Source organism: Nicotiana attenuata, chromosome 1, assembly GCF_001879085.1.
Source record: "Nicotiana attenuata strain UT chromosome 1, NIATTr2, whole genome shotgun sequence".
Taxonomy (NCBI): Eukaryota; Viridiplantae; Streptophyta; class Magnoliopsida; order Solanales; family Solanaceae; genus Nicotiana; species Nicotiana attenuata.
In genome coordinates, this window is record NC_031989.1 from 50,947,447 (window position 1) to 50,957,392 (window position 9,946).

Sequence of the window (9,946 nt, forward strand, 5' to 3'; positions counted from 1 at the left end):
AGACAGTGACATTGGCTATGCTAGGTGTGCCATGGATTGAGTGGCGAGGTTCGACTGATTTTATCTCCAGTAGGGTGATTTCATTCTTGAGGCCACGCGGATGGTTGGGAAAGGTTGTCTTTCATACTTAGCCTTTGTGAGGGATGTCAGTGCAGAGACTCCTGGTATTGATTCTATTCCTGTGGTGAGGAATTTTCCTGATCTGTTTCCTGCAGACCTGTCAGGCATGCCACCGGACAGGGATATTGATTTTGGTATTGATCTGGTGCCGGGCACTCAGCCCATTTCTATTCCACCGTATCGTATGGCACCAGCGGAGTTGAACGAGTTGAAAGAGCAGCTTCAGGAACTCCTTGATAAGGGGTTCATTCAGCCTAGTGTGTCGCCTTGGGGTGCGCCTGTTCTATTTGTGAAGAAGAAGGATGGAACGATGAGGATGTGCATTGATTACAAGCAATTGAACAAAGTAACAATCAAGAACAAGTATTATTTGCCTCGTATCGATGATTTATTTGACCAGCTTCAGGGAGCGAGAGTGTTCTCCAAGATTGACCTTCGTTCAGGTTATCACCAGTTGAAGATCAGGGACTCGGATATTCTTAAGACGGCCTTCAGGGCCAGATATGGACTATTGAGTTCCTTGTTATGTCTTTTGGGCTGACCAATGCCCCGGCAGCGATCATCCATTTGATGAACAGCGTGTTTCGGCCTTATCTTGACTCGTTCGTGATTGTTTTCATTGATGATATTCTAGTGTACTCGCGTAGTCAGGAGGAGCACGCGGAGCATTTGAGAGTTGTGTTGCAGAGGTTGAGGGAGGAGAAGATTTATGCAAAGTTCTCCAAATGTGAGTTTTGGCTCAGTTCAGTGGCTTTCTTGGGGCACGTGGTGTCCAGCGAGGGTATTCAGGTTGATCCGAAGAAGATAGAGGCGGTTCAGAGTTGGCCCAGACTGTCCTCAGCCACAGAGATTCGCAGCTTTCTTGGGTTGGCAGGTTATTACCGTCGATTCGTTCAGAGATTTTCATCTATTGCATCACCCCTAACTAAGTTGACTCAAAAGGGTGCTCCTTTCATGTTGTCGGATGAGTGTGAGGCGAGCTTTCAGAAGCTCAAGACAGCCTTGACCACAACTCTAGTGTTAGTTTTGCCAGCAGCTTCAAGTTCATATACAGTGTATTGTGATGCTTCGAGAGTTGGTATTGGGTGTGTGTTGATGTATGAGGGTAGAGTTATTGCTTATGCTTCTCGTCAGTTGAAGCCCCATGAGAAGAACTACCCTGTTCATGACTTGGAGTTGTATTCCATTGTTCATGTGTTGAAGATTTGGAGGCATTATTTGTATGGTGTGTCCTGTGAGGTGTTTATCGATCATCGCAGCCTCCAGCACTTGTTCAAGCAGAAGGATCTCAATTTGAGGCAGCGGAGATGGTTGGAGCTGCTAAAAGATTATGATATTACTATCTTGTACCATCTGGGGAAGGCCAATGTAGTGGCCGATGCTTTGAGCCGAAAGGCGGTGAGTATGGGCAGTCTTGCATTTATTCCTGTTGGGGAGAGACCTCTTGCAGTTGATGTTCAGTCCTTGGCTAATCGGTTCGTGAGATTAGATATTTCGGAGCCCATCGGGTGTTGGCTTGTGTGATTTCTCGGTCTTCCTTATTTGATCGCATCAGAGAGCGCCAGTATGATGATCCTCATTTGTTTGCCCTTAAGGACAGAGTTCAGCACGATGATGCCAGGGATGTGACTATTGGTGATGATGGGGTGTTGAGGATGCAGGGCCAGATATGTGTGCCCAATGTGGATGGGCTTCTGGAGTTGATTCTAGAGGAGGCCCATAGCTCGCGGTATTCCATCCATCCGGGTGCCGCAAAGATGTATCAGGATCTGAGGCGGCATTATTGGTGGAGAAGAATGAAGAAGGACATTGTGGAATTTGTAGCTCGGTGTCTCAATTGTCACCAGGTGAAATATGAGCATCAGAGACCGGGTGGCTTGCTTCAGCAGATGGATATTCCAGAGTGGAAGTGGGAGCGGATCACTATGGATTTTGTAGTTGGACTCCCACGAACTTCAAAAAAATTCGATGCTATTTGGGTGATTGTGGATCGGCTGACCAAGTCCGCGTACATCATTCCTGTGTATACTACCTATTCTTTAGAGCGTTTGGTAGGGATCTATATCTGGGAGATTGTTTGTTTGCATGGTATTCCGGTTTCCATCATTTCAGATAGAGGTACTAAGTTTACATCGCAGTTTTGGAGAGCGGTGCAGAGAGAGTTGGGGACTCAGGTTGAGTTGAGCACAGCTTTTCACCCTTAGACGGACGGACAGTCCGAGCGCACTATTCATATATTAAAGGACATGTTGCGCGCTTGTGTCATTGATTTTGGAGGTTCATCGTATCAGTTTCTAACGCTCGCAGAGTATGCTTATAACAACAGTTATCAGTCGAGTATTCAGATGGCTCCATATGAGGCTTTGTATGGGAGACGGTGTAGATCTCCGGTCGATTGGTTTGAGCCGGGTGAGGCTAGGCTATTGGGTACAGACTTGGTATAGGATGCTTTAGACAAGGTGAAGGTGATTCAGGAGAGGCTTCGTACAGCGCAGTCGAGACAAAATAGTTATGCCAGGAAGGTTCGGGATGTGTCCTACATGGTTGGTGAGAAGGTTCTATTGAAGGTGTCACCCATGAAGGGTGTTATGAGATTTGGGAAGAAGGGTAAATTGAGTCCTCGGTTCATTGGGCCTTTTGAGGTGCTTCGGAGGATTGGGGAGGTGGCTTATGAGCTTGCTTTGCTACCCAGCTTATCGAGTGTGCATCCGGTATTTCATGTTTTTATGCTCCGAAAGTATATTGGCGATCCATCTCATGCTTTGGACTTCAACACGTTTCAGTTACATGATGATTTGACTTATGATGTGGAGCCAGTGACTATTTTGGAGCGGCAGGTTTGAAAGTTGAGATGGAAGGTTATTGCTTCAGTGAAAGTGCAGTGGAGAGGTCGGCCCGTGAAGGAGGCTACCTAGGAGACCGAGCGGGAGATGCGGAGCAGATATCCTCACCTATTTGAGGCTTCAGGTATGTTTCTTGACCCGTTCGAGGATGAACGTTTGTTTAAGAGGGGGATAATGTAACGACCCGGCCGGTCGTTTCATGAGTTACCGCCCCGTTTCCACCATTTCTGCTTCTTATTGCTTTGTTTATCTGTGTTATATAGTATCGGGTTAGTCGGTTCGAATCCGGAATGGTTTTGGTAGTCTCTAATGTTGGCATTTGAGTTGGAAAGTCAACCGGAAGTTGACTTATGAGCATTTGATCTCGGAATTTGATATTTATGATTCGGATAGCTTCGGGAGGTGATTTGGGACTTAGGAGCATGATCGGGGTGTATTTCGGAGGTCCGGGGTAGATTTAGGCTTGAATTGGCGAAATTGGAATTTTTGGTGTTTTCCGGTTGATAGGTGAGATTTTGATATAGGGGTCGGAATGGAATTCTGGAAGTTGGAGTAGGTCTGTTGTGTCATTGTGACGTGTGTGCAAAATTTTAGGTCATTCGGACGAGGTTTGATAGATTTTTTGATCAAAAGCGGAATTCGGAAGTTTTTGGAACCTTAGGCTTGAATCCGATGTCATTTGGTTGATTCGATGTTGTTTTAGGGGTTTCGGAGATTGGTATGAGTGTAGATAGTGGTATATGACGTGTTCGTGCTTTTGGTTGGGGTCTCAGGGGCCTCGGGGTGATTTTGGATGGTTGACGGAAAAGTTGGAGTTGGGGAGTTGCAGCTGAAGCTGCTGAAGTCTGTCATAATCGCACCTGCGGCTTGGGGACCGCAGGTGCGGGCTCGCAAAAGCACCCAGAGGGTCGCAGATGCGGAATTGGATGAGTGGGTCTGGAGGCGCAGGTGCGCAAGTTCCAGTGCACCTGTGAGACCACAGGTGCGGTAAGGTGTACGCAGGTGCGTCCCAGGGGTTTAAGTGAAAACCGCAAGAGCGGTTTGGTTGAACGTAGAAGCGGCTACCCAGGTGCGGAAGATGGACCGCAGGTGCGAAAACCCTAGGCCAGAAAGTATATTAACCCTCCTTCGCCATTTTCAGCCTTTCTTCACCATTTTTAAGTCAATTTTGGAGCTTTTTGGGAGATTTTGAAGAGGAAATTCAAGGGAACTTCATTGAGGTAAGATTGTTGAACCTAAAACTCGTTCCTATGGAATTTATTTTACTGATTAGGCCTGAAATTAATGGAAACCAAGGGTTAAAAATTGGGGAATTAGGGCGTATTGAAGACCTTGATTTGAGGATTTGGGGGGTCATTTGTGGGCGGATTTTGGTACTTTTGATATGAATGAACTCGTGGGGAGATAAAGATTCAATTGATGTAAATGTTGTCGGGTTCCGAGACGTGGGCCCGGGGGTCGGGTTTGGTCAATTTCGGGATTTTTGATGAAAATTGGTTATTTTCGAGTGGGCTTTGTTCCCTTAGCATATTTTGATGGTATAAATTTGTTTTTGGTTAGATTTGGAGCATCCGGAGGCCGATTCGAGAGGCAAAAGCATCGCGGGCTAGAGTTTGGACCGGATAGAGGTAAGTAATGATTGTAAATGTTGTCCTGAGGGTATGAAACCCCGGATTTCACATTGTTGTGCTACTTTGAGGTGACGCACACACTAGATGACGAGCGTGGGGTCGTGCACCATTGGGGATTGTGACTTAGTCCGTCCCTTATGACTGTTTAACCGCGTATTTTATTGATAACTGTTTGCTATCATCATGTTTTGGGTTGAATGCCATATTTAGGCCTCGTGCCAACTATTTTGGACCCTTAGGGGATTTTTACTACTATTCCTCACTGTTTTAACTTTGTATTTGTACTCAGTCATGCTGTATTCTACTGTTTTCATAACTCAACCATGTTTACTCCGTTTTGACATTTTCAAATGATATTGTGGGCTGAGTATCATGTTTTACTATGCCCGCGTGGCTCTTAGAGATTTCTGACTGAGTAAGGCAGAGGGCCTATGTTGTGAGGTTATTATGGGATCGGGCTGCGCGCCGCAGCGGTATTGTACTGATTCATGACTATGAGGCCGAGGGCCTGATTTGTTACGCCACGAGGTGGCTTGTTATAAGGCCGAGTGCCTGTTTGATTATGCCACGAGATCGCTTGATATTGCGCTTGGGATGTAAGGAGCCCCTCCCAGAGTCTGTACACCCCAGTGAGCGCGGGTACCCAGTGTGAGATTGTGAGATAACCCGAGGGGTTGGTTCTGTTGGTATGTTTCCCGAGGGGCTGATTTATATTTCTATCTTTTCTCCTTACTTTCATTCACTCGTTTGAACTGCTAAAAGATGTTTTAAAGAGGTTTTTACTGAACTAAGGTGTTTCTACGAGCTCTTACTGTATTATTGCATTGTTCTGGTTTATACTGCCTCGTTGTACCATTTTGCTGTGTTTTACGTATTTTTTTATCGCTCAGCTGCCTTTACTTTTATTACTTACTGAGTTGGCGTACTCACATTACTCTCTGCACCCTGTGTGCAGATCCAGGAGTCTGGGGTCACGCTAGCAAGGGCTGATTGCTTCCCAGCAGGCTTGTTCGGAGTTGACTAGGTAGCTGCTCGTTCGCCGCCCAGTGCTTCTCCTTCCTATCTTTACTTTTCCTTTGTACTAGCCTTGTATTAGAATATGTAGTCTTTTCATACTCTTAGACGGATTTTTAGATGCTCATGACTGGTGACACCCTAATGTCGGGCTTTGTTGTTTCCGCTTTGTTCTATTCTACTCCTCATTTTAGGATTTATAGTTTATTAATGACTTACAATGAATTATTATAATTGCTTTAATTGGTTAATGGGTTTGTGTCGGCTGGCCTTGTTTCACGAGAGGCGCCATCACGACCGGGTCCATTTTGGGTCGTGACACGACCTTATGTACTCAATAAGTAACAAACCTAACCTTAGGTTGAAAGCAGTGACGAGCTGGAACATGGTCGGGTCCAACACTCGTAGCCAATAACATTTCATAACCACATAGAGCATATAAATAAGGAAGTAAATCGGAGATAAAATGCTCAGATTTTCACAGTTTTTCGAGAAATAGTTCTGCTTTTCAAGAATATCAGTAAAAACCCAATCCTTTACCGATATCTTGAAAAAAATACGAGATAGTTTGAAAACTGTAATTTTTTCCCAAAATCCTTTCCACGATAAATAAAATATTTCACTTTCTTTCCAGATAGCAAGTGTGAAATACCCCTTTATGCCCACATATTAATGTGTGAAAAAAGAAATCATGAACGACGTGATATCGTACAATATGAGGAAGAATTCATCTCTATGCATGTATGTTATGTATGCATGCCAATGCCATGTATCTCAGTGATGAACCATGTACTCACACTCTCCACTCATATATGCTCAATCACTCGGTACTCATATGGCTCATACGGCCCAGGGAAGATCCATCTCGAAATATATACATCACTAATCATCAGTCACTCAGTACCGACGAAGGCCAATCCGGCCCCATGGAGAAGATCCATCTCCATATATATATAAATGCTCAACCACTCGGTACTGTATATGGCCCATGTGGCCCAGGGAAGATCCATCCCGGAATATATACAAATCACTGACCATCAGTCTTCAGTAACGAGGAAAGGCCAATCCAGCCCCATGGAGAAGATACATCTCCAAGTCCAGGGAATATCCATCCCTCAATATTTTCAACCGCGCTCACTGGGGGGTGTACAGACTCCGGAGGGGCTCGTTCAGCCCAAGCACCATCACAAATCAATATAATCGCTGCAGTGTGCATCCCAATCCCATAACTGTCACTCATAATCAGGCTCTCGGCCTCACTCAGTCATCAATCTCTCCAGTCTCACCCACGGGCTCACAATATCATGAAAACTGACACGGAACAATGATATGATGTATCAATAAGTAGCAAGTGAGATTGAGATATGATATGAGCGCATGAATATGACTGAGTACAGAATATTAATAAAATCAATGAGATGACAGCAAGAAACGACCACTATGGGTCCCAACAATATTAGCATAAAGCCTAAACATGATATCTAGCATGGTGTACCGCTCAGTTACTTTATCACATGTTGAAAACGTAGATATCAACAAAGTAGGGCCACTATACAATGCCATGAAGACAACAAAGTCACAATTCACAGGGTGCACGCCCACACGCCCGTCACCTAGCATGTGCGTCACCTCAACACCAATCACATAGCACATAATTCGGGGTTTCATACCCTCAGCACTAAGTTTAGAAGAGTTGCTTATCTTGAACAAACTGAATGGATCTAAACTAACCAAAAGACAAATCAAATACATCAAACAATGCTAAAGGAACCAATCCCAATCGAAAAAGGTCGAATCTTTAATCAAAAGCCCAAAATCGACCAAAAAGCCCAACTCGGGCCCGCACCTCAGAACCCGATAAAATTTACAAAATCCGACCATACTAGTTTCACTCAAATACGACTCCAAATCGGTGTTGAAAACTCCAAAATTCACTTTACGACATATTAGACAAAAACCCCAAATTTCCCTTTAAAATCATCAATCAAATGCCAAAAATGAAGATGGATTCATGAAATATAACCGAAATCGAGTATAGAACACTTACCCCAATCCATATGGTGAAAATCACCTCCAAAAATTGTCCAAATCCGAGCTCCCCAACTCAAAATATGACCAAATGAACAAACCTTCCATATTAAGTAATTTTGCCTAGTTGTTCTGCCTCGTTTTGCATGCCAGATGATCCCGAAACTTGATTTTGATATTCCAATAGATTCCTTGTGAAATTTCAGTCAAGATAGGGTTTTGAATCACTCCATTTGACTTTATAATGAAGGAGATATGTTGGTTTCAACATTTGAAAATAGTGTAGATTTTTAAATACGAAGCAGTGGCAATTCGTAATTAATCTGAAAAAATCTGGCAACCCAATTCTTAGTAAAATGGCCATAAAATCCTCATACGATGTCCAAATTTGACGATTATTTTTGCTATGCCTCCGTAATTACAATACGGATCTAATGCTTCAATCAAAACAGAAATTGGAGCTCATTTGCTTAATGCGGTACCATTTATGCTTGAAAAAACGACGTCGAAACATAAGAAAAACGAGCGCAACACAGCCCAAACCTATCTGAAACTCACCCGAGCCCCTCGGCACCCCATACCAACAAGTCTCATAATATAATACGGACCTACTCGAGGCCTCAAATCACATATAACAACATCGAAACGACAAAACGCACCTCAAATCAAACTTAATGAACTTTCGAACTTTCGACTCCCAAAACTTGTGCCGAAACATATCAAATCAACTCGGAATGAACTCAAATTTTGCACACAAGTCCTAATTTATCATACGGAGCTATTCTTTCCCCCAAACTACCGAGCGAAGTGCAAATGCTCAAAATGACCGGTCAGGTCGTTTCGTTCTCCCCCACTTAAGCATACGTTCGTCCTCGAACGTGCCAAGAGTTGTTCCTAAGCCGTCAAACCGTCGTGTAACCTTACCATGCACATACCCGGGGGTGATCCCACGTCACCCTATACCATATAGGCCTGACAACACAACATAACTGAAGATCATTACTTCAACCTTAGTCCGTAAACCACAAAATCCAATTTCCAACATCTAAAATTTACTACAAGACCCGAACTTCGCATCTACACACTGTATAAGTCTACACAAGCTGTATCAAGACATAACCACAACCCAAGATGTAATCACCCGACATGCCACACGACTCGCATACTCGTAGCAAAATTTCTGATCACGGTAGCTCCTCAAAACAACCCAATACCAGTAATAAACCTCATGTAATACAAAACTTCGTTCTAAAGCCTTTGTGTACTGCAGATGATGAAAGAAACACGCAGAAACTCATAACCATTCATCAGATCAACAAGTCATGGAGCTCCCCCTCCTTCGACAAGAACTATAGCCAATTTCTAAGCCGGTCAGCAATATTATCCTTACAAATATACCGCAATCAAATCCGATAGCACCTATTTTAGGTCCGACGACCTCATCTTATAAAATACAAGCTACTCTACTGACATGCCTCACCAATACTACCCGGAGCCATAAACCGTGCAATCTTTGCGCCAATATGCAATAATTCAAACATACTCAAACATAGAAAATGACTCCAATGAGAGAATCGTCCCGCAAGCTCAACAAGTACCACCATAACACAATGCTAAGAACTCATCACACACCGTAGAACCAAAACACACGAATCTAACACAAAGGATCATATCCCAACATACCTCCGTTGAAATGTGCGACCCCATCCAAACACTGGTCCACATGAAATACCTCAAGTCACAATGCTCAAAATCAACAACCGCGCGTAATTTGACGTCCAGTACCAAAAGTGCACGACCATAACCACTTAAGCAAATAGCTCAGTACCATAGTCCAGAATGAATATAATCAATGCGCAATCAATCATTCAACACCGAAATACCCATCTCACTCAAATTCCGCTATAAAGCCCGAATAAAACTGCACCGTGTGTGTATATAACCAACGAATCATAACTCCTCGTAGCATAGAAGAGTAACTCACATATCATTTCAGAACAAAAATAAGCTCAACAACAACTGAATGGCACATCCCTCAACAATAGCAGTATGAAGCCAACCAATCCGACCCGGTGTAGAACACACATCCTCATTGGGCCTACCAATAGACCCTAAACCAACTCTGGTCACCCAAAAATAGATACATAACACTACGAAAGTCCACAATGACTGAACTATAAAGCATACTATCGTCTGTCTATCTTTGGCCACATCTTCACAGTCCACAACCACGAAATAATCTGTTTCTGAGAACTCATGTTCTCCAAATTCATAGAACACATGAATCACCTTATCTGATCCCAACCACAC